This window comes from Hyperolius riggenbachi, chromosome 5 (genome assembly GCF_040937935.1).
Source record: "Hyperolius riggenbachi isolate aHypRig1 chromosome 5, aHypRig1.pri, whole genome shotgun sequence".
Lineage (NCBI taxonomy): Eukaryota > Metazoa > Chordata > Amphibia > Anura > Hyperoliidae > Hyperolius > Hyperolius riggenbachi.
The window spans coordinates 144135983-144155866 of NC_090650.1; the positions used below are offsets into that span (position 1 = coordinate 144135983).

At 43.4% G+C, this 19884-nt stretch overlaps 1 protein-coding gene and 1 long non-coding RNA gene across 14 annotated transcripts in view; one reads left to right on the forward strand and one right to left on the reverse strand.

The window, feature by feature from the left end:
• Positions 1–19884, reverse strand: part of CNTNAP2 (contactin associated protein 2) — a 2604396-nt gene that overhangs the window by 1611815 nt on the left and 972697 nt on the right. The gene's annotated exons all lie outside the window — the stretch shown is intronic.
• LOC137518456 (uncharacterized) overlaps positions 1–19884 on the forward strand; it is a 110483-nt gene that overhangs the window by 28536 nt on the left and 62063 nt on the right. For 4 of the 7 annotated variants that reach the window (XR_011020816.1, XR_011020819.1, XR_011020815.1 and 1 more), the window contains exon 4: positions 1061–1239. This is a non-coding gene — a long non-coding RNA (uncharacterized lncRNA). Of the gene's footprint in view, positions 1–1060; positions 1240–6254; positions 6363–19884 lie in introns of all 7 variants that reach the window. The other 3 variants (XR_011020818.1, XR_011020820.1, XR_011020821.1) reach the window with 3 other exon arrangements.

Below are 19884 nucleotides of genomic sequence, written 5' to 3' on the forward strand. Positions count from 1 at the left end.
ACCAACAGGTTTTGGGCCAGTCCATCTCCTCATGGGGGATTCTCAGAGTTTTCTTTGTTTTCAACAGCCTTTCCTGAACAGCAGTTGCAAAGTCTAACTGACAAAATAGTGTGCAAGTGAGTAGGGAAGCTGGCTGGTATTTCTCCAATTTGGCAGTTAAACTGCTGTTCAGAAAACGCTGTTGAAAACAAAGAAAACTCTGAGAATCCCCTATGAGGAGATGGACTGGCCCAAAACCCATCGGTTCTTTAACTGCTTACTTTTTCGCAATAGTGGTCCTTTAAATGTACCTGCTACCAACACAAAAGGATTTATACTTACCTGGGGCTTCATCCAGTTCCCTGTAGTCCACGGGCTGTCTTGCTGTCCATTTGTGATTCCGCTCACAGCCCTGATAATGTCCCCAACTGAGCCAGTCGGGGACTACTACATACGCACAGCCCCCTCCTTTGTTACGTTTCCGTGCCCAGGAGTGTTGTGCGCCTGCACAGTTACAAGCCTCAACTAACTGCACAGACGCAGAGTGCTCCTGGCCATCGGAGTGTGACCGAGGAGGCAGGCAGCCAGGGCAACACGTGCAGTAGTTCCTGACTACTGGGGCTGACAATGGGAGAATGGAGGGGTCTGGATGGAAACCAAGGGAGCCCACAGGCTACAGGGGCTGTAGGAAGTTCCAGGTAAGTATGAATCCCTTTATTGTGTTGGACGCAGGTTTACTTTAAAAGTTGAAATTCAAAAATTCACTAATTTTGTCATCAGTTTAAAAAATATTGCCCCCATGAAAGTTGTGCACAGCACTTATTGCATTGTTTTTAATACAAAGTATGGATAAATGTTCTTCTCTTTTTGTTCAGGCAGCTCGGTACACATTGAAAAATGAATGGTTGATTACTGTACCTTATACATGAAAAATGGCTATTGGTTTGTCTTACTATATAACTCAATATTAAAAAAAACTATAAAAAAATAATTGAGAATTGTTGCTATGGAAAAATAGCTAAGCATTAATGCATCACTATCAGTTTCGGTAAATGTCACATTTATTTCTCTTACTGCTAAGGAAAACATGGAAACTTATGATGTGGCATGATTCAAAAGAACGTGGTCTGCCTGCGACTTTCTCAGTGGTAATCTGAGTCAAGGGTGTACATCTGTAGAATTGAGCAGATCTGTATGTCATATTGTGACCTTGGAGCTTTGGAGAGGAAGAAAATGACCTTCATGTCAAAACAGTGGTTGGTAAAGATGTTTACATGAACCTAGTCTGTAGACCTGATGAATTATTCAAAAGGGTATAATGCTTTTCTTTTCGCTGAGAAAAAACTCATATTTATGTGAAATCATCCTGACATCGTATGGAACATCAGAGACACTTGCATGAGAGTCTAGCACTCCGTAACTGAGAATGTTAAAAAGCTAAACCTATATAATTTTACTGCATGCATTACCTGCAGCTCAGTATGACATTGAAAGTGCTTTATTTGTCAGAAAAATATATATTTTGCTTCTGTTTAATACAATTCATGCAAATAAAAAGCAGAGTAGCTTGACTTTACCCAGGGGCGTAGCAATAAGGCTTGCAGCGGTAGCGACCGCATCGGGGCCCTTGGGCCAGAGGGGCCCCCAAAGGGCCCTCCCTCAACTACAGTATTAGCTCTCTATTGGTCCTATGCTCATAATAATCACTTCTATAGATACATTAAATAGTGGTAATCATTAACAAACTGTTTCTCATCCCCTTCTTTCTCATCGGACACTGTAGTTGCCATTGGCAGGTTTTGGTGTGCCGTATCCATTGTTATGTATAGAGTGCTTAGGGGGCCCTATTGTAAAACTTGCATCGGGGGCCCACAGCTTCTTAGCTACGCCACTGACTTTACCTCCTCTGTACAGAGCCACATAAAAACATTTAGACTCATTTTAAAGAGTTGCAGGAACATTTTTACTGCAAAGATCAGGGGAGCAACTACAGGGAGGAGACCCCTGCAATGGCGGGTGGTGGGGGAAGGGAGTTGCATAGCTGTAAGGGGGCCCTAATTACTACTTCACTCCCACTGACAAAGGGATCTTTAATTCAGGTCAGGAGTTTTTGTGGTTAAACTTGTTATGGATCTAAAGATTATGATGCCCACTCTTGTTTTATGACCCTTGCATGCGAGTCTCCAAGGACCCAGGCTATGAGAGTCACCAGGGGTAGGCAAGTGAAAGGGTACATTTTTTTCTGGTGGGAGCCATGATTTGTAGTTACTCCCCTGCAAGGAATATGAAAATCTAAATGATAAAGTCAACAAAGACTGAAGTGTAAAACAGTTATTTAGCAGATTGGGATGATTGTAGTTAAGCACACAACCATCTATAACACTTTAACAGTGAACAATTGTTACACTGATGCTTTTCACACAGCACAGGATATAAAGACATGCTATATAGGCCTACATCCTTGCCAGTTGTTATAGCACTGCAAATCTGCATATGTTTCCATGTGAGTGACTCAGAACAGTATTATAACTGAAAAGCCAGCATTACTGGCAGCAAACCAGCAATTTTTGGAAGGTCCACAATTACAGCATCCAGAATTCTGTCAAGACAGGTACACTTTATAATTGGTTATTTGTTAAATCTCTACTTTCTGAAGATTAGATTGGAACAGTCTGATTACATGATTCAGAAATTATTTAAAGCAGTGCACTGCACAACAGGCTGGCAAGCAGATTTTTTAAAATAAATTCTCATTTACACCTTCTATATACATCATACTTCAGATTTGCAGGAATATATATATATATATATATATATATATATATATATATATATATATATATATATATATATATATACATATATATATATAATTTTTTTATATATATATTTAAAGTGAATTTCCAGGCTAAGAAAATAAATTGCAGGTCTTCTCCTGTAAGAATAATTATAATTAGTTACCTCTAGTGTCTTGTCCCCCTAAGATGTCTCAAAGCAGTGTTGCCAAGTGCCAACCATCCATTAATTTATGGATATTCCATAAATAAAGTGTTAATTTTTGGTGTCCGTGACATTATAATCATGGCAGTGTCCCTTAATATATGTTCCCTGCTGAGCCTGCAAAGACTCAAGATAGTCCCGCCCCTCAGCCCAGCTAGCCACTGCAGCCCGGTCTCAACCTCTTTCCCTCCCCTTTGTTTCCCACTGGCCAATCACTTTCTTTCTTCATCTGTTTTGGCCCCGCACCCGCACATGAAAATCTCCTGCAAGATGGAAGAGAGAAGGAGGAAGGGCAGTGGAGTGACTGATTGGCTGTAGAGTGGAATTGTAAGCACAACACAGCATGCACAGTATTGTCTGTACGGGACTTACCTATTTTCCTAGCTATGCATCCCTGGGAATGCCCTTTCGAGGCTAGTGACTATTGCTAGGGTATCAGATCTTTGGTTTGGCTACCTATACTGGCTACCTATACTGAGGACAACTATACTTAGCTACCTATACTGGGGGCACCTATACCTGCCTAACTATACTGGGGGAACGTATGCCATGATACCTGTACTGGAGGCACCTATACCTGCCTACCTATACTGGGGGCACTTTTGTCATGATATGTGTACTGGAGGCACCTATACCTGGCTACCTATACTAGGGCACCTTTGCCTGGCTACCTATACTGGGGGCACCTGTCCCTGTCTAGCTATACTGGAGGCACCTATACCTGCTAGGCATAGGTGCCCCTATTATAGGTAGCCAGGTATAGGTGCCCTAGTATAGGTGGCCAGGAATAGATGCCTCCATTACAGCTAGCCAGGTATAGGTGATTTCCATGCATACTAACGAAGGAGTCAAACAGTCATAGCCAGGTGACAGCTAGGCACTGCTTCCCTCCCCAGCACCTTACACTGTTTGCTGGGGTGGCTGACTAGCTTGAGGAGGGCTGGCTATAGAAGATGTCTGTGGATTCGGAGAACATGTCTACCTATACTGGGGGAACACATGCCAGGATACCTGCACTAGTGCTCCGCTGTGAAGGGCACATAAGAGTAATTTGGGGATCCAGTGATCGCCAGACCCTGAATGACATCTCCCTCTGAGTTGCTAAAACTCAGAGGGGGAATAGTATTTAATGCTGCCGGGGAGTTACCGGCAGCAGGGAGAGCTGTCATTTGGCTTGTTGTGCACCCAACTGCCTGGTGCCTGAATAATATGTACTCGATGGGGGACTACTAGACAACTGAGGAGTGAGGAATACTATGTGGGTTGGTGTGGCAGAAGCTACCAGGGAATACTGTGGGGGATAGGGGACTGCCAGCCCACCCAGAAGGCGGCTCCTAGCATAGGAGTCAGGCAGCACAGAAGCAAGCCAGCACAGCACACTAGTCAGGTAACTGTGCCTAGTTATGTTTAGTGGACACTGCCTATTTATGGGATATGTTTTTTTATGATTTTTTTTTCCTTGTAGGAATTATTTTTTTATATGTGGTTTTCCCCCTCCTTTTGGATGGATGATATTGGTCTTATGTAGCATTGCCACACCTAGCACCAGTTTTTTCCTCCTGTTTACTCTAGACACTCAAGTAGAGTCGGTTTTGTGGATCTCTACCTGCATCAGGTGGTTGGTTGCCCCCATGCAACCCACCTTTGTGGGTTATTCTTTCTTTTATTACATATTTCAACTGGTGACAAATTGCACTATTTGGGCTTCCATTGACTCTTTTTCGTAATTGTACTAGGGTGGCATCTTATACAGAGAGGGCTGCATCTGGTTACCTAATATTGAAGGCTCTTGTGGCTACCTATAGTGGGGGGCTGCATCTGACCACCTAATGTTGGGTGCTCCTATGGCTTCCTATACAGGGAGGGGTAGCTATGTCTGGCTAGCTATATTGGCTGGACCACAATAAAGTGCCTGAGTCTATGGTAGCGGGACACAATTCATGCACACTCACCATGGGAGCTGCATGGCCTAGAAACTAGGGTGAGTACTATTTGACAGTGTTGTACAAACATTTGCACACATATCCAACTATTCAATTCCCCCCACCCCCCCCTATTCTGTATGCCTTTCTCTGTATCTTCCTCTTTCTTTCCCCCTCTATTTTTATTAAAGATATCCATTCAACTTAACTTTGCATGATCCCCCCACTATTCTAGAAAAAGACTAAAGGTGCCCATACATCTAGCATAGCAATGTATGGACAGACCGAGTAAGAGACAGATCTCTGGATCAAATCCAATCAGAGATCACTTGGCTGCCCATACACCAATTGATTTCAGCATTACATTTCTTGGGAACCAACTTTGTGATACTGCCTTTGACGCCCCCCCCCCCCCCCCCCCAATGAGCCGCCCCGGTGCCTATTCATTGGAAATTATTATTATTATTGAATTATAAAGCACCAACATATTCTCACCTGCTGCAGTGACTCCTGGTCTTGTCTGCTGGCTACCCTGAGCACCGACATCACATATAGCATGTGGCATGTGTGTGAAGCCACGCACATGTGCCTGGAGACACTTGGGGGAGTCTGCGGATGAGATTGGGAGTCAACTGTTGGAACAGTGGAGAGTTCCAATACATGGGCACCAGTGGGATACATTTACATTCTGGGGGATGGTGGCTGGTGGTCTGTTGCATTCATTGGTTGTCGCAATATCGTACCCAGTTATTGCTGCACACTTATCAAACACATTGGCTGAGATTTTCCATCATGCTTGAGCATTAGATTTGAGCTATCTCAGTTCAATTGGCAATGCTTGTTGCAGCACAGATTTGTATTTATTTTGATAAAATTATCGAATCGGATGGTCAAATTGGGCACAATGTGCCACCAAATAGTATGTTACAATATATATGTATATATATATATATATATATATATATATATATATATATATATATATATGTGTGTGTGTATATATATATATATATGTGTATGTGCTGCATAATATGTTGGCACTTTATAAATACAATAAATAAAATATATATATAGATATATATATATATAATTTTTTTTTCTTTTTTCAATCAACTTTTTTTTCCGAACACACTTGTTCAGAAAAAAAATGCTTTTCTGATATGATTTGAAGTCTACCCGTTAGATTAGCCACGTTGCTATTTGTGGTACAAATGTAGCATCCATTCATTATTACTATCACCTGCTGAGAAAAGAGGCACTATTTGCTCTCACTGTGGTTATAAAGCATACTAAAAGGCAATTTTGTTGTGTGCCAATATTCCCTTACGATAAAGATGCTTTACTTACATGCAGAAAGCACACCCTGCTTGGACTGAAGAGATAAGCTTTTCATTGTATTGACAGCTGCACTTATTTAGAGTTGAATTGATGGCACAGGATTTCTGCTAGCTGATTCTTCAGGTAAATGCTAAGTCAATTCTTTATTTTAGTAGCACAATGAACTGATTGTTCTAATGTTTTGAAACTGAAGGACTTTTATTTTAAGCTTATTTTTGAGAGTAGTAGACTACTTAAAATAAATACATTGTGCTGATATTATTTACTGCTCCTAAAATGCATCTAGACCTACCGTACACTTGCAATTCACGTGTTACCCATCTGTGAAACTTACACTATGTAACTTGCATAAGCACTGGTAAATTATCATATATACTCAAGTATAAGCCGACCCGAGTATAAGCCGACCCACCAACTTTTACATAAAAAAAACAAGAAAAAATCATTGACCCGACTATAAGCCGGGAGTGATAGGCCATAAAGAAATCATCTCTCACCAACCACCACCTGCCCCATATACTCAACAAAACTGTAGGGTAATGTGACAGAGATGGGAACTCTAAGGCATATACTATACTGCAAGTGCTGTCATTTATTATCAGCAGCTCTGGGCTGCTGCTCCACTGTGCTGATTCTTCTAATCTGTCAATTATGATAGTAACATAAAAAATGGAGCCTTTGGCACAGTTTTGCAGTGACCCCCCTACCTCCAGTGTCCCTGGCACATGCAGTATGCTCAGCTGTTTTTCTCCCCCTCAGTGTCCCCGGCATGTGTCCAATAGCCAGAGCTGTATAATCAGCTGTTTCCCTCTCCCGACTGTTGCCGGCATGTGCCCAGCCTCCCGCTGAAGCAGAATGTGCAAATTAGCCTCCCCCATGCCCTCCGAGTGTCTGCCGCTATGCTTCCTTTAACCGCCAGATCTGTAGTTGCAGTTACCTTTCCCAGAGTGTCCCCGGACAGCGGAGCGTTCACTGACGGATTCCCGCGGCCAGTATTCATCTTCTCTACAGTCTCCCCTGTATGGCGTCTTCTAGTGGCGCCTTATCAAAGCGCGCAATCCCTGCCCAGAACAGTCCCAGGACCCGACGCCCATCGGCGCTACGTGGTCCTGGGCATGCCACTTTGCCGACGCCCATAGGTAGTGGGCGGTCGGCAAGTGGTTAGAAAGGTTTTATAACATATTTTGTCATTCATTTTTTTTTTGGGGGGGGGGGGTGGAGGAGTTCATTACTTCAGATTCACAAATGTGTCATTTATCTTTTTCAAAGAAATGTTATAATATTCTACAGGAGTATACGTCCTAAACAGCCATTTCTCAATGACACAGTCTATAAATGTAAATGTATTTTCTGCTTAATACAAGGTAGAAAACATTTGCTCAAAACAGATTTTCTTTCTCTGAAATGGCAAGGCTGTAAAATGTACCTAATATAAAACAGGAAGAATATGTTTAGTGACACATTTTAAGAATAATTTGTAGAAGTCTGAAAGGTGTTAGAAATAAATTCTCTTTTTGTTACTCTAACCATTAACATGCACATATGAAGAGTTATGGCACCTGACAGAACAGCTTGACCAATTTAACTTGGCCTTTTCCTACCTGATTTACACCAGACGTGCATAATCACCCCCTTTTAAATTCAGATGAGCTTTAACTTTTCAAACAACCGCTCTTACTATATAAAATTGCCTGTGTTTGGTGACTATTGTAAAAAAATGCTCAGTTTTTTCTAAATTAATGCTTCTGCCATTTTCAAGCTACAGGTCATGACCTCTTGAGCTAGAGATTCATTTTATCTGAAATACACTTCAGGTTTGTACTTCTTGTACTCTATGGTTTGTCACAACAGCTCCTCTCTCCCAGTCATATGAATGTGGATTAAGGTCAGTTAGCATCTTTTAAAAGAAAAATAGAGGGAAAAAAAAGTAAAATCTATGATGTTAGTTTGGATAAAAAGCCTTAATAATCTATGATGGCAAGTTTAAAATTAGGCCAGAAGCAAAGTAAGCCACACAGAGTTTCGCTTTTCTTTTGTCTGAACTGCTAAACACTACTAAAACACTACTGTACGTGCATTAGCCCTTCCTGCTGAAATATACTGTATATTTTTACCCATACCTCTATCTGGTATTATGATAAGACTGCAAACAGGATACCAGGATCCACAGCTTCATTGAGTCAGAGTCATGGTTGAGAATAAGTCAAACATAAAACCAAGTGTCAAAAAGGCAAAATGCCAGAGCACAAAATACAGTGCTGCCCATAATTATTCATTCCCCTGCCCCCTGACAATTTTTGACTTAAAGTTACTTTTATTCAACCAGCAAGTAATTTTTTGATGAGAAATGACATAGGTGTCTCCCAAAAAATAACAAGACAATGTACAAGAAGCATTATTGTGTGAAAAAAAACAACAACAAAAAAAAAAAACATTTCTCAGCTTTAATTTACATTTGAGCAAAAAAGTGATGAGTCCCAAATTATTCATACCCTTCCAAGTAGTCCAAGCTGTTCTAAAACAGATTCATAATTAGAGATGTCCCAAACGGTTCGCATGCGAACTTATTCGTGCAAACAATGCGGGTTCGCGTTCGCATCGGATCGCAAACTTTATGCCGGTTCGACCCACCCCCTATACTACATCATTGGGCTAAACTTTGACCCTCTACATCACAGTCAGCAGACACATGGCAGCCAATGAGGCTGCACTCCCTCCTGGAGCCCCCCCCCCCTTATATAAGGCAGCAGCGTCGGCCATGTTCTCACTCTGTGTTGCTGCAGTATTAGTGAGAGAAGGGAGAGACATTGGAGAGATAGGGAAAGCAATAGTTAGGAGGTCTGTTAACTTGCTCCATGCTGATATTTGTTGCTAGAAAAGCACCACCAAAACAGCTCTTTTGAGAGCTAATGTTCTTGTGATGTGTTTTTTTTTGTGTGTGTGTGGCACACTGACACTGCATATACAGCCCTGTCTGTCACAGCTGGTTCTTGCAAATTGCTATACTGTGCCAGGCCCAGCACATTCAGTGACCAGTGTGACTGCTGTATACTGTTTTATATATCAGTCGATGCATACCTTTCACTGCACCTGTGTGTGTGACAGCTGCACATTGTATTGTAATACCAGTCACTGTATACCTTTCACTGCACCTGTGTGTGACAGCACACAGTTTTATATACCAGTCACTGCATACCTGTTCACTGCACCTCTGTGTGACCGCACGCTGTTTTATATACCAGTCCATGCATACCTGTTAACTGCACCTGTGTGACAGCTGCACATTGTATTGTAATACTAGTCACTGTATACCTTTCACTGCACCTGTGTGTGACTGAACGCTGTTTCATATACCAGTTCATGCATACCTGTTAACTGCACCTGCTGTGTGACAGCTACACATTGTATTGTAATACCAGTCACTGTATACTTTTCACTGCACCTGTGTGTGACAGCACGCAGTTTTATATACCAGTCACTGCATACCTGTTCAATGCACCTGTTTGTGACTGCACACAGTTTTATATACCAGCAGTCAGTGCATCCATTTTCACTGCACCTGTGTGACTGCACATTGTATTATACCACCAGTCACTGCATACCTTTTCACTGCACCTGTGTGACTGCATATTGTATTAGTCAAGTCAATGCATACCTTTCACTTCATCCCCCCAATATGGACAAAACTAAAGGCATAGGCAGAGCCAGAGGCAGGCCATCTATCAGGTCTGTTCGAGGTCGTGCTGATGTGATTTCATGTGGCCCTGGACCAAAGTACAGTATTAAGAAAGCACGTGCCATCAACTCCCAAGATTGCCAAGACGTAGTTGACTATTTAACACAGAACACCTCATCATCCTCAGCTTCCGCACGGAACCGTGACATATCTTCTTCCGCAGCCACCACTGCTACTACTAGCACCACATCAGCTCCATTTGACACTTCGCAGGAGTTATTTGGGGGGGAATTAACTGATTCACAGCCATTATTGTTACAAGATAATGGTGTTAAGTATGTTACACCACCACCTCATATGAGTTAGGCGCCAGTATGGACCTAAGGTGTGAGGATGATTAAGTACCTGTTAGTGCAGTTTTGGAGGTGTCTAATACAAGCTAAGCTGTGGAGGATAATGATGATCATGGTGGTGATGATGAGGATGATGATGATACTGCCATGTATGTCACGTGGGTTCCCAATAGACAAGATGAACAGGGGGACAGTTCAGAGGGGGAGTCAGAGAGGAGTAGGCGGAGACGAGTTGCTGAAAGAAGAAGGGGGAGCTCGTCATCAGAAACAGCTCGTGGCAGTGTCCGGCGGTATGTATCGCCTCCTATGGACAGTCAGCCAACATGCCCTTCAAGGTCAGCTGTTGACTCCACCACCAAAGTTCCATCATTCCAGGGCTCAGCGGTGAGGAATTTTTTTTGTGTGTCTGCCTCAGATGAGAGCAATGCCATTTGTACTCTCTTCCAGCAAAAATTGAGTCGTGGAAAGACCAAGACCCACGAAGGGACAACTGCCTTACGAAGGCACATGATGAAAAAGCACAAACTGCAATGGGATGACCACCTGAGGAAAAGCAGCACACAAATGCAAAGCCACTTTCCGCCTCCTCCTTCAGGTGCAGCATCTTCAGCCACTTTATCCCTTGCACCTTCACAGCCACCCTCCTCCACTCCGCCTCTCACCTTGAGTGGTTCCTGCTTCTCTGCCCACAGCAGCAGCCAGGTTTCCATAAAGGAAATCTTTGAGTGGAAGAAGACAATGTCTGCCAGTCACCACCCTTGCCCAGCGTCGGACAGCTGGCTTGGTGGAACTGTTAGCTCACTGCGTTAGTAGAAAGAACTATGGTATAATAAACATGAAATACAAAGTCTTGCAGCTCTTGTGGTACAAAAAATATCAAAAATCTTTATTGACACAAATACAAAAATGTCTTAAAAGGGGAGGTTTCTGCAGGATGCTCCTTATTTGCATGAATAATCATAGGGATTCCAGTATTTTGTAATGAAACAAGGCTTTCAAGAAATTGATTGGCAACGACACGCTCGTTTCGGGCATATAATGCCCTTCATCAGGCCACTGTATAAGCACTTTCTACAAAAACCAAACAGAGAAATTCCAATTAAAAACATTACTAAAATATATTAAAAGATAAGTACCAGCACCCTACAGATAATAACCGTTACAAAGGGTGAAGACAAAGTGTGTTCCCCACAGGTCTCGAAGAGGGACCTTCACACTGCGTCAAGAAAGATAAAATATCTAATCCCAAAGGAGAACACCAAGAGGATAATCATTGTATTTCATGTTTATTATACCATAGTTCTTTCTACTAACGCAGTGAATTGTTTTGAGGTGAAGTGGATCACATCAAAAAGGACTTTAACGGCTTTTTAGTCTTTTTCCTAAAAAAAGATATTCTCCCAATTATAATATTACTGGAACTGTTAGCTCGCCAGCTGTTACCATACCAGCTGGTGGACTCTGAGGCCTCCCGAAAATTTGTGGCGATTGGGACACCGCAGTGGAAGATACCAGGCTGCAATTACTTTTCTCAAAAGGCGATACCCAAATTGTACCAGGATGTTGAAAGGCAAGTGGTGTCATCTCTGGCACACAGCATTGGGTCAAGGGTCCATTTGACCACGGATGCCTGACCTGCAAAGCGCGGTCAGGGCAGGTACATTACTTATAGGCACATTGGGTCAACCTGGTGACCCCTGGCAAGCAGGGAGTGCGTGGCTGTGCAGCAGACCTAGTTGTGACACCTCCACGGCTTGCAGGCAGGCCTGCTGCCACCTCCTCTCCTCCTTCTCCTACTCCTCCTGCTATATCCTCTTCGCTGTCATCCTCCCCCTCCTCGGCTGAGTGTCAACTACACATCCCCAGCTCCCCAGGGCCTTTGCTGCATGCCAGGTACAACAGTGTCACGCCATCTTGGACATGTCTTGCCTCAAAAGCAGAGAGTCACACTGGAGCAGCTCTCCTAGCCACTCTGAACAAACAGGTGGATCAGTGGCTGACCCCGCACCAACTGGAGATCGGCAATGTGGTGTGTGACAATGGCAGCAATTTCATTTCGGCTTTCAGTTTGGGAAAGTTGACACATGTACCCTGCATGGCACATGTGCTCAATCTTATAATCCAAAGATTTGTGTCTAAGTACCCAGGCTTACAGGAGGTCCTGAAGCAGTCCAGGAAGGTGTGTGGGCATTTTAGGCGGTCCTACATGGCCATGGCACGCTTGGCCGATATAGCTGGTTTTCCGATAGCCCAACTCACTGGAATTTAACGCTTCTCATGTTTGACCGCCTGCTACAACAGGAGAAAGCCATCAATGAGTATCTGTACAACTACAGTGAAAGGTCATGCTCTGGGGAGCAGGGAATGTTATGGCTGAAGTACTGGACACTCATGTGTAATGCCTGCAGGCTCATGCGTCCGTTTTAGGAGGTGACAAACCTGGTGAGTCGCAGTGAAGGCGCCATCAGCGACTTGATCCCATATGCTTTCTTCCTGGAGCATGCCGTGCATAGAGTGGTGGATCAAGCTGTAGAGAAGTGTGATCAGGAAGAGGAGGAAGAGTTGTGGGAAACATCACCTGCGGCATCATCAACACCTGCGGCATCACAGAGGAGGGGGGAGGAGTCATCTGGGGAAGAAGAGTCAGATGAGGAAGGTGGGATTTTTTTAGGAGGAGGCAGAAGAACAACCGCAGCAGGCATTGCAGGGGGCTTGTGCTGCTCACCATTCCCGTGGTATGGTTTGTGGCTGGGAGGAGGAGGAGAACTTACCTGACATCACTGAGGAAGAGCAAGACAAGATGGATAGTACGTCGACATCCGACTTTGTGCAGGCTGTCCAGCCTGTTGAGGGACCCCCGCATAAAAAAACTCAAGTGGAATTACCTGTACTGGGTGGCAAACATTAAAACAGAACTTCTTGTTCTGTTTTATGTTTGCATTAGTATTTTGGTTCCTTTCTGCACACTCCCTATTATCTATCCATATTTTATGGTGTAGTGGATGGTGCTTGCCCATTTCTTTGCTTTTTGAACACTGTACTGGGTGGCAATGCTACTAGACCCTCGGTATAAGCACAAAGTGGCAGAGATGATACCAAATCACCACAAGGCTGAAAGGATGCAGCACTTGCAACACAATTTGGGAAGTATGTTTTACAGTGCGTTTAAGGGTGATGTCCCAGCACAACGGAATAAAGGTGCCACTGCCAGTAATCTTCCTCCTCCTCCCATGTCCACGCAGCCAAGGACAGGACGCTCTAGCGATCTCATGGTGATGTCGGACATGCGGACATTCTTTACTCCAACACCTCGCCTTAGCCCTTCCGGATCCAACCTTCCCTAACGCCTCGACTGGCAGGTAGCCGACTATCTGGCCTTAAGTGCGGATGTAGACACTCTGAGCAGCGATGAAACCCTCAATTACTAGGTGCACAGGCTTGACCTTCTGTCTTGCCCTGCCTCAAGCGTCTTGTCAGAAAGGATCTTTAGTGCAGCTGGAGACATTGTCAGTGAGAAGAGAAGTCGACTAGGTCAAAAAAGTGTCCAGTAACTCACCTTTATCTAGATAAATGAGGCATGGATGCCGGAGGGCTACTGCCTGCCCGAAGACTAAGTCAGTCCCCACACAGCATCTCTGCCTGCACGCTGTGTGACTGCCTGCCCCAAGACCAAGTCGGTCCCCACACAGCATCTCTGCCTGCAGGTGGCTTGACTGGCTTCTCCGCCACCACCAACAGTGTCCAGGACTCCAGGTGGATTCCTGAATTTTTAAGGCCGCTGCTAGCAGCGGCCGCTATAACTTTTTCTGGTGCGTGTACATGCCTGCCTAATTTTTCTGGCTGCACTGTGGCTGCAACAACAAAACAAAATGCATGTACATGTGTTAATTCCCCTTTGTGATCGTTACCTTGCCGCGGTGAAGGGGCTTGCGTATCATAATGAAGCAATGACCAGCTATATGAGTGTGTTGGGGGGCACACCTGACCCAAGAAGATAATAAGGTCATTGCTTTATTGTGGACAGACTAAATTAGATCAGCTGGTTACTGTTGTTCTGTCATTGAGCTACCTCAGCCCGACCATATGGGCTTGAAAACCATCATTGCCTGCACTCTCGCCATGGTGCGCACCAGTCCAGCACGGTCCTCACTACACAAACAGTTGTTTGCGGTGCATTACACAGTGAGTTTAGTCTTTCAGTGTGAAGCTGCACACTAATTACACTACCTGATCCATGTTTAGTACACACGCAAGATGTTTTCAAGCACTTTAGGCCTCCAATTTAGGAATGCAATGTGATTTCTGCCCTTTAGGGATTATAACCCTGCTGTGCGTCAAATCCGGATTTTTCCCCTGGACTTTTGGCATATATCCCACTCCGCCATGCCCCCCCCCCCCCCCTCCAGGTGTTAGACCCCTTGAAACATCCTTTTCATCACTTTTGAGGCCAGAATTAATGTTTGTAGTTTTGAAAGTCCGCCTGCCTATTGAAGTCTATTGCGGTTCGCTTTGATTCACCGGTTCGCAAACTTTTTTGCAAGTTCGCGTTCACGAACAAAAACGCGGGTTTGCGACATCTCTAATCCTAATTACCCTGATTAATTGGGAACAGGTGTTCTAATTAACTCAACAGGTGAAAAACAGCAGCTCTCTGCAGTTTGTTTGTGGACTGTCATGTCTAAGACAAAAGAGCTCAGTGAGGATCTGCGGCTGCACATTGTGGCTGCTCAGGAAAGGGCTACAAGGCCATTTCTAATGTTTTCAAGTTCCAATGGCTACAGTGCAAAGTATTACTAAATAAATAAATAAAAAATACAAGATATTCTGCACTGTGGGAAATCTAAGAGGATGTGGTTGGAAGCCAAAAGTGACACCTTTGCTGGCCAGGAGGATAGTAAGAGAGGTGAAAAAGAATCCAAGGATCACCACCAAGGCCTTCCTAGTGAATCTGGGCTCTGCTGGTGGCAATGTCTCAAGGCAGACAATCCAACAGACACTGCACACTGCTGGGTTCCAAGCATGCATACCAAGGAGGATGCCACTTCTCTAGATAAGGCACACAAAAGCTCACTTGGCCTTTGCAAATGATCATCTGGACAAAGAAGAAGACTTCTAGTTTTCTGTGTTAAGGTCAGATGAAACAAAAATGGAATTGTTTGGTCACAATGATGATTTCTTTATTTGGCGTAAAAAAGGAGAAGCTTTCAATCCAAAGAACACCATCCCCACTGTCAAACATGGTGGTGGGAACCTAATGCTTTGGGGTTGTTTTTTTAGCCAATGGACCAGGGAACCTAATCACAGTAAACAGCACCATGAAAAAAGAGCAATACACGAGGATTCTCAACAACAACATCAGGCAGTCTGCAGAGAAACTTGGCCTTGGGCACCAGTGGACATTTCAGCATGACAATGACCCAAAACACACAGCAAAAGTAGTGAAGAAATGGTTAGCAGACAACACAATTAGCGTTTGGAGTGACCCAGCCAGAGTCCTGACTTGAATCCAGTTGAGAATCTTGGAGGGAGCTAAAGATCAGGGTGATGGCAAGAAGACACTCCAACCTAAAAGATTTGGAGCTCATTGCTAAAGATGAATGGGCAAAAATATCTGTAGAGACATGCAAAAATCTGGTCTACAATTATAGGAAGCGCCTGTAATAGCCAATAAAGGCTTTTCTATTAATTATTGAGAAGGGTATGAATAATTTTGGACTGGACATTTATTACACAAATGTAAATAAAAGATGAGAATTTTTTTTTCCCACAATGATGCCACTTGTACATCAACTTATTATCGTTTGGGAGACACCTATGTCATTTCCCGTCAAAAAATGACTTGCTGGTTGAATAAAAGTAACTTTAAGTCAAAATTTGTCAGGGGTATGAATAATTATGGACAGCACCGTAGATGTATAATCGGGATCCAGGAAGAAGCTACAGTCAAAATCCAGCACAGGAACTCTCAAACTAGAACTAAAAATGTTCAATATTTTTAGAACATAGGACAAAACAGACATGTGATTGCCTCCGTTTGTATGAAATCAGGGGAGTAATAAGAATGTATGCCTCCCACCCCTTGCAAAAAAGATAGCATAGGGCCCCCTGAGTCCAACAGTCCCTCAACCCCCCTCCTCCCACCATACAGAATAACGTACGAAGCAGTGTAATATTTATCTGCTCCAGTGCTGTAGGTCTCCCCCATGCATCACAGCCACAAACTCTCTGCTGCCATCCTCTTGCTCCCGATCATGTGACTTGCATTGGTCATGTGATCGAGAGCCAGCAAATAGCAGCAAAAAGTGAGTGACTGTGAAGTGTGGAAGAGAACCACAGTTCTGGAGCGGGTAAATATTATACTGTTCACTATGTTACTCTGCATGTAGGTGGGGTGAGAGAGGAGAAAAACGCCGGGCCCTGCGAGAGTCATTGTTACACCTCTGTATGAAATGTAACTTTCATAACACACCCTGTCAGGACAGTGGGCTGGGCAAAACAAATCATTTGTAATGCTTCTATGCACAGAACTACACTCAGAGCCACTGGTTAGTTTCACTTACCACTCGCAAACACGAACCAAACTTTTGTTTGTACTACATACTGGAGAAAGTTTAGGAGCCTAGTGGATGACAGCTTCCACCAAATGTTACATAAAAATGCCAAGTGACCATCAGTGGTGGGCAAAAACTGCTATCTTTCCGAGGGCCCCATTTCATCTTAATGCTTTTCTGGTACACAGGGTCATCTTTTCCTGGCTAGGGTAGCAGAATCTGCCATCTACATTTTTGCAAATTATGAAATGTCCTTAGCTTTCCTTAACATCCTGAAACTTAATTACAGTAAGTCTCAGTCTTCAACTAGATAGCCTATCTGTACTATACGCCAATATCATCAGCTTCAGGTACAAGTAAAAAAAAAAAAAAAGTTGCTTTTCAAAATAGGAATTGAAATTATCCAAAGATTGTTCATGAAGTTTGAATTATTTCAATAATTAAATAGTCTACTGTGTATATTAGTGTAAAAAACCTAAAAGGGAAATCATTGAGCAGGAAAGGGAAAGAGGAATGTAATTCCAAAATAAGGACCATAAAGCATCAGCTGCAACTGTTACTTACAAAAGAATGTTATATTTTGAAAAGGTCTGGATTTTCCAGACTCCGGTATATGAAAAAAAAATCCTTGGTAGAAAGATTTGTCAATAACTTCTCAATGACATTTATAAAGTTCTCGAAAAGCTTTTTTTCACTGATAAAAAGCTCTTTTCACCTGATGAATTACACTGCTATAAGTCCTTTAAAGTGAAGGTGAAAGGCTGATGATAAATAAAAAAGGACAGAGGAATACAATTACAGGCTGTACAGGCCATGTTCTATTGCTTTGCTTACAGCTTACTTAGTAATAGCAATAGAACATGGACTAAAAGGCTCAAAGGTAGAAAGTGTGTAAGTTCCATGACCCTCAGTATTGGGAGTTGCCTTGCAATTGAATGGGGAGGTGTCAAATCCTTTCACTCCTCCACAGGAACAAGCTCTCTGGGCAAACCCTGTTGTGGTGGGGGTGTTTGGTAATATCTGGAGTTTGTGTGTCAGCATAGTCTGTTCTTTAATGAGGGGGAGTCAGGGAGGGTAGCTTGATAATTTACTGGCTAAATACACCATCTTTGATATGAGCAACCAGAGTTCAAATCCTAGCTGCAGCCAGTTACCTATTCAGCAAGGAATTGGACAAGATTGGGCAAGACTCTCTAATGCTCCTGGTCAGCGTATTGATCTTGCCTTTTGTGACTACAATGCAAAAACCCTGTATCTGAAATTAACAGAAAAATCCCTAGAAGGAACACTACTGTGAAAAAATTGTAAAACTTAAAATACATGAAAACACAAATACAAAGTAACTCTCTCCCAGAGTAAAATGTGTTATAAATTACTTTTCTCCTATGTAGCTGTCACTTACAGTAGATAGTAAGACTCTGGCAGAACTGACAGGTTTTGGACTAGCCCATCAGTATTCCCCATGAAGAGTTGGACTATTCAAAAGCCTGCCATTTCCATCAGATGTCTAACTACTGTAAGTGACATCAACACAGGAGAAACAATTGTTCCCAGCGGTGTAAGAGACCGTGCATGACTAATAATATTCCTCTGCAAACATTGGTTACCAAGGCGACATTTCTGCCCATCGCCTCAGCCCATTGGAGACTGAAGCCAGTCTATTTAATCTATGCCTCCCCTCTCTTGTGTCACCTGAGGAAGGCGTGGTAAACGCCGAAACTGGTAGTGACGCAAGAGGCATCAGCGTGATGGGTTGACGCCCCCCTCTCCTCCAGCTCCATCGCACGGACAACGCGGCTAAACCCCAGTCCTGGCCAGACCGCGACAAGGAGGAAAGTCTATGGGTGGCCACACACACACACACACATGCTGTAATGTACCTTTTATGTACGTGTAATCATTTATGTGCACATCCCAGTAAATGAAGTTAATGCACCATAGGAGCGATTTTGTTTTGTTTTTGTTCACAGGAGAAACAATGTATCGCTCATTTTATGCTGAAAGAAATATACTTTTTTTTGTAAGTGTTTACAAGTATTTTAAAAATGATGTTTTCTTAGGATTTCTAAGTATAGGAAGCTTGAAGCACAAATGGACTTTATAGCCGGCATATGTCAAAACTGTAGTGCTTGAGGGACAAAAACATATGCCACTTCATTAGAACCATTCACCTCTTGCTCCTTCCCTCTTCTTCCGTTCTCTGTGTCCTTGAGATAGACACATGCAACAGAGATAAACCAGGCCTATTTGAGCCTCTCATTAGCAACCAACAGTCAGACCATAAAGATGATATATCTGATGGCTGCCTGATCACCAGTGACCATGTTTCAATTCCAATTCCACATGGGGCAGATTGGCATTGCTTATAAGGCATTCCACTACCAGGTTCATTATGTGGGCCAGGGGCATACATATAATAGCACTGCAAGTAAAAATGGGTGTGAAATAACGATAACAGTAAAATATTGGTAAAATGACCGATATTCTATGTCCTAACCTAACCCTATTCTCACACAGAACCCTCCCTCTTGATGCCTACCCCTAACAGATCCCCCAGGTGGTGCCTGACACTAAAAATCCCCAGGTGGGCACCTAACCTAACCTTACCGCCTTCCAACGCTTAATCCAATGTGGGTAACTAACCTTACCCCCCCCCCCATGGCTAACTCTAGGTGGGTTTGTAACCTTGACAACCCCCCCTTCCCCGGGTGCCGACGTATGCTCCCATTAAAATGTCATAAATTTGTGTGCCAGACTTGCCTAATGAAATAGCGCTGCAAGGGCAGGAATGTAACTACAGGGGATCATCCCCTGCAACTGCATGGGAATCCAAAGGGGGTTGGGGGGGGGGAGGGCACTACTCTCCCTCTGATACTCCAGATCAGTCTTTTTTGTGGCTACACATGTTATGGGTGTGAAGATCTTCATAGTCACACTTGTTTTATGACCCATGTAAGATTAGCCCCACAACTTTAACACTGGCAGGTGATCTCTGCGGAATGTTCACCTACTAAAAATTCTAAAGCTACCAGAAAAGATCTCTGATCTCCCAAAGGGAGAATTCT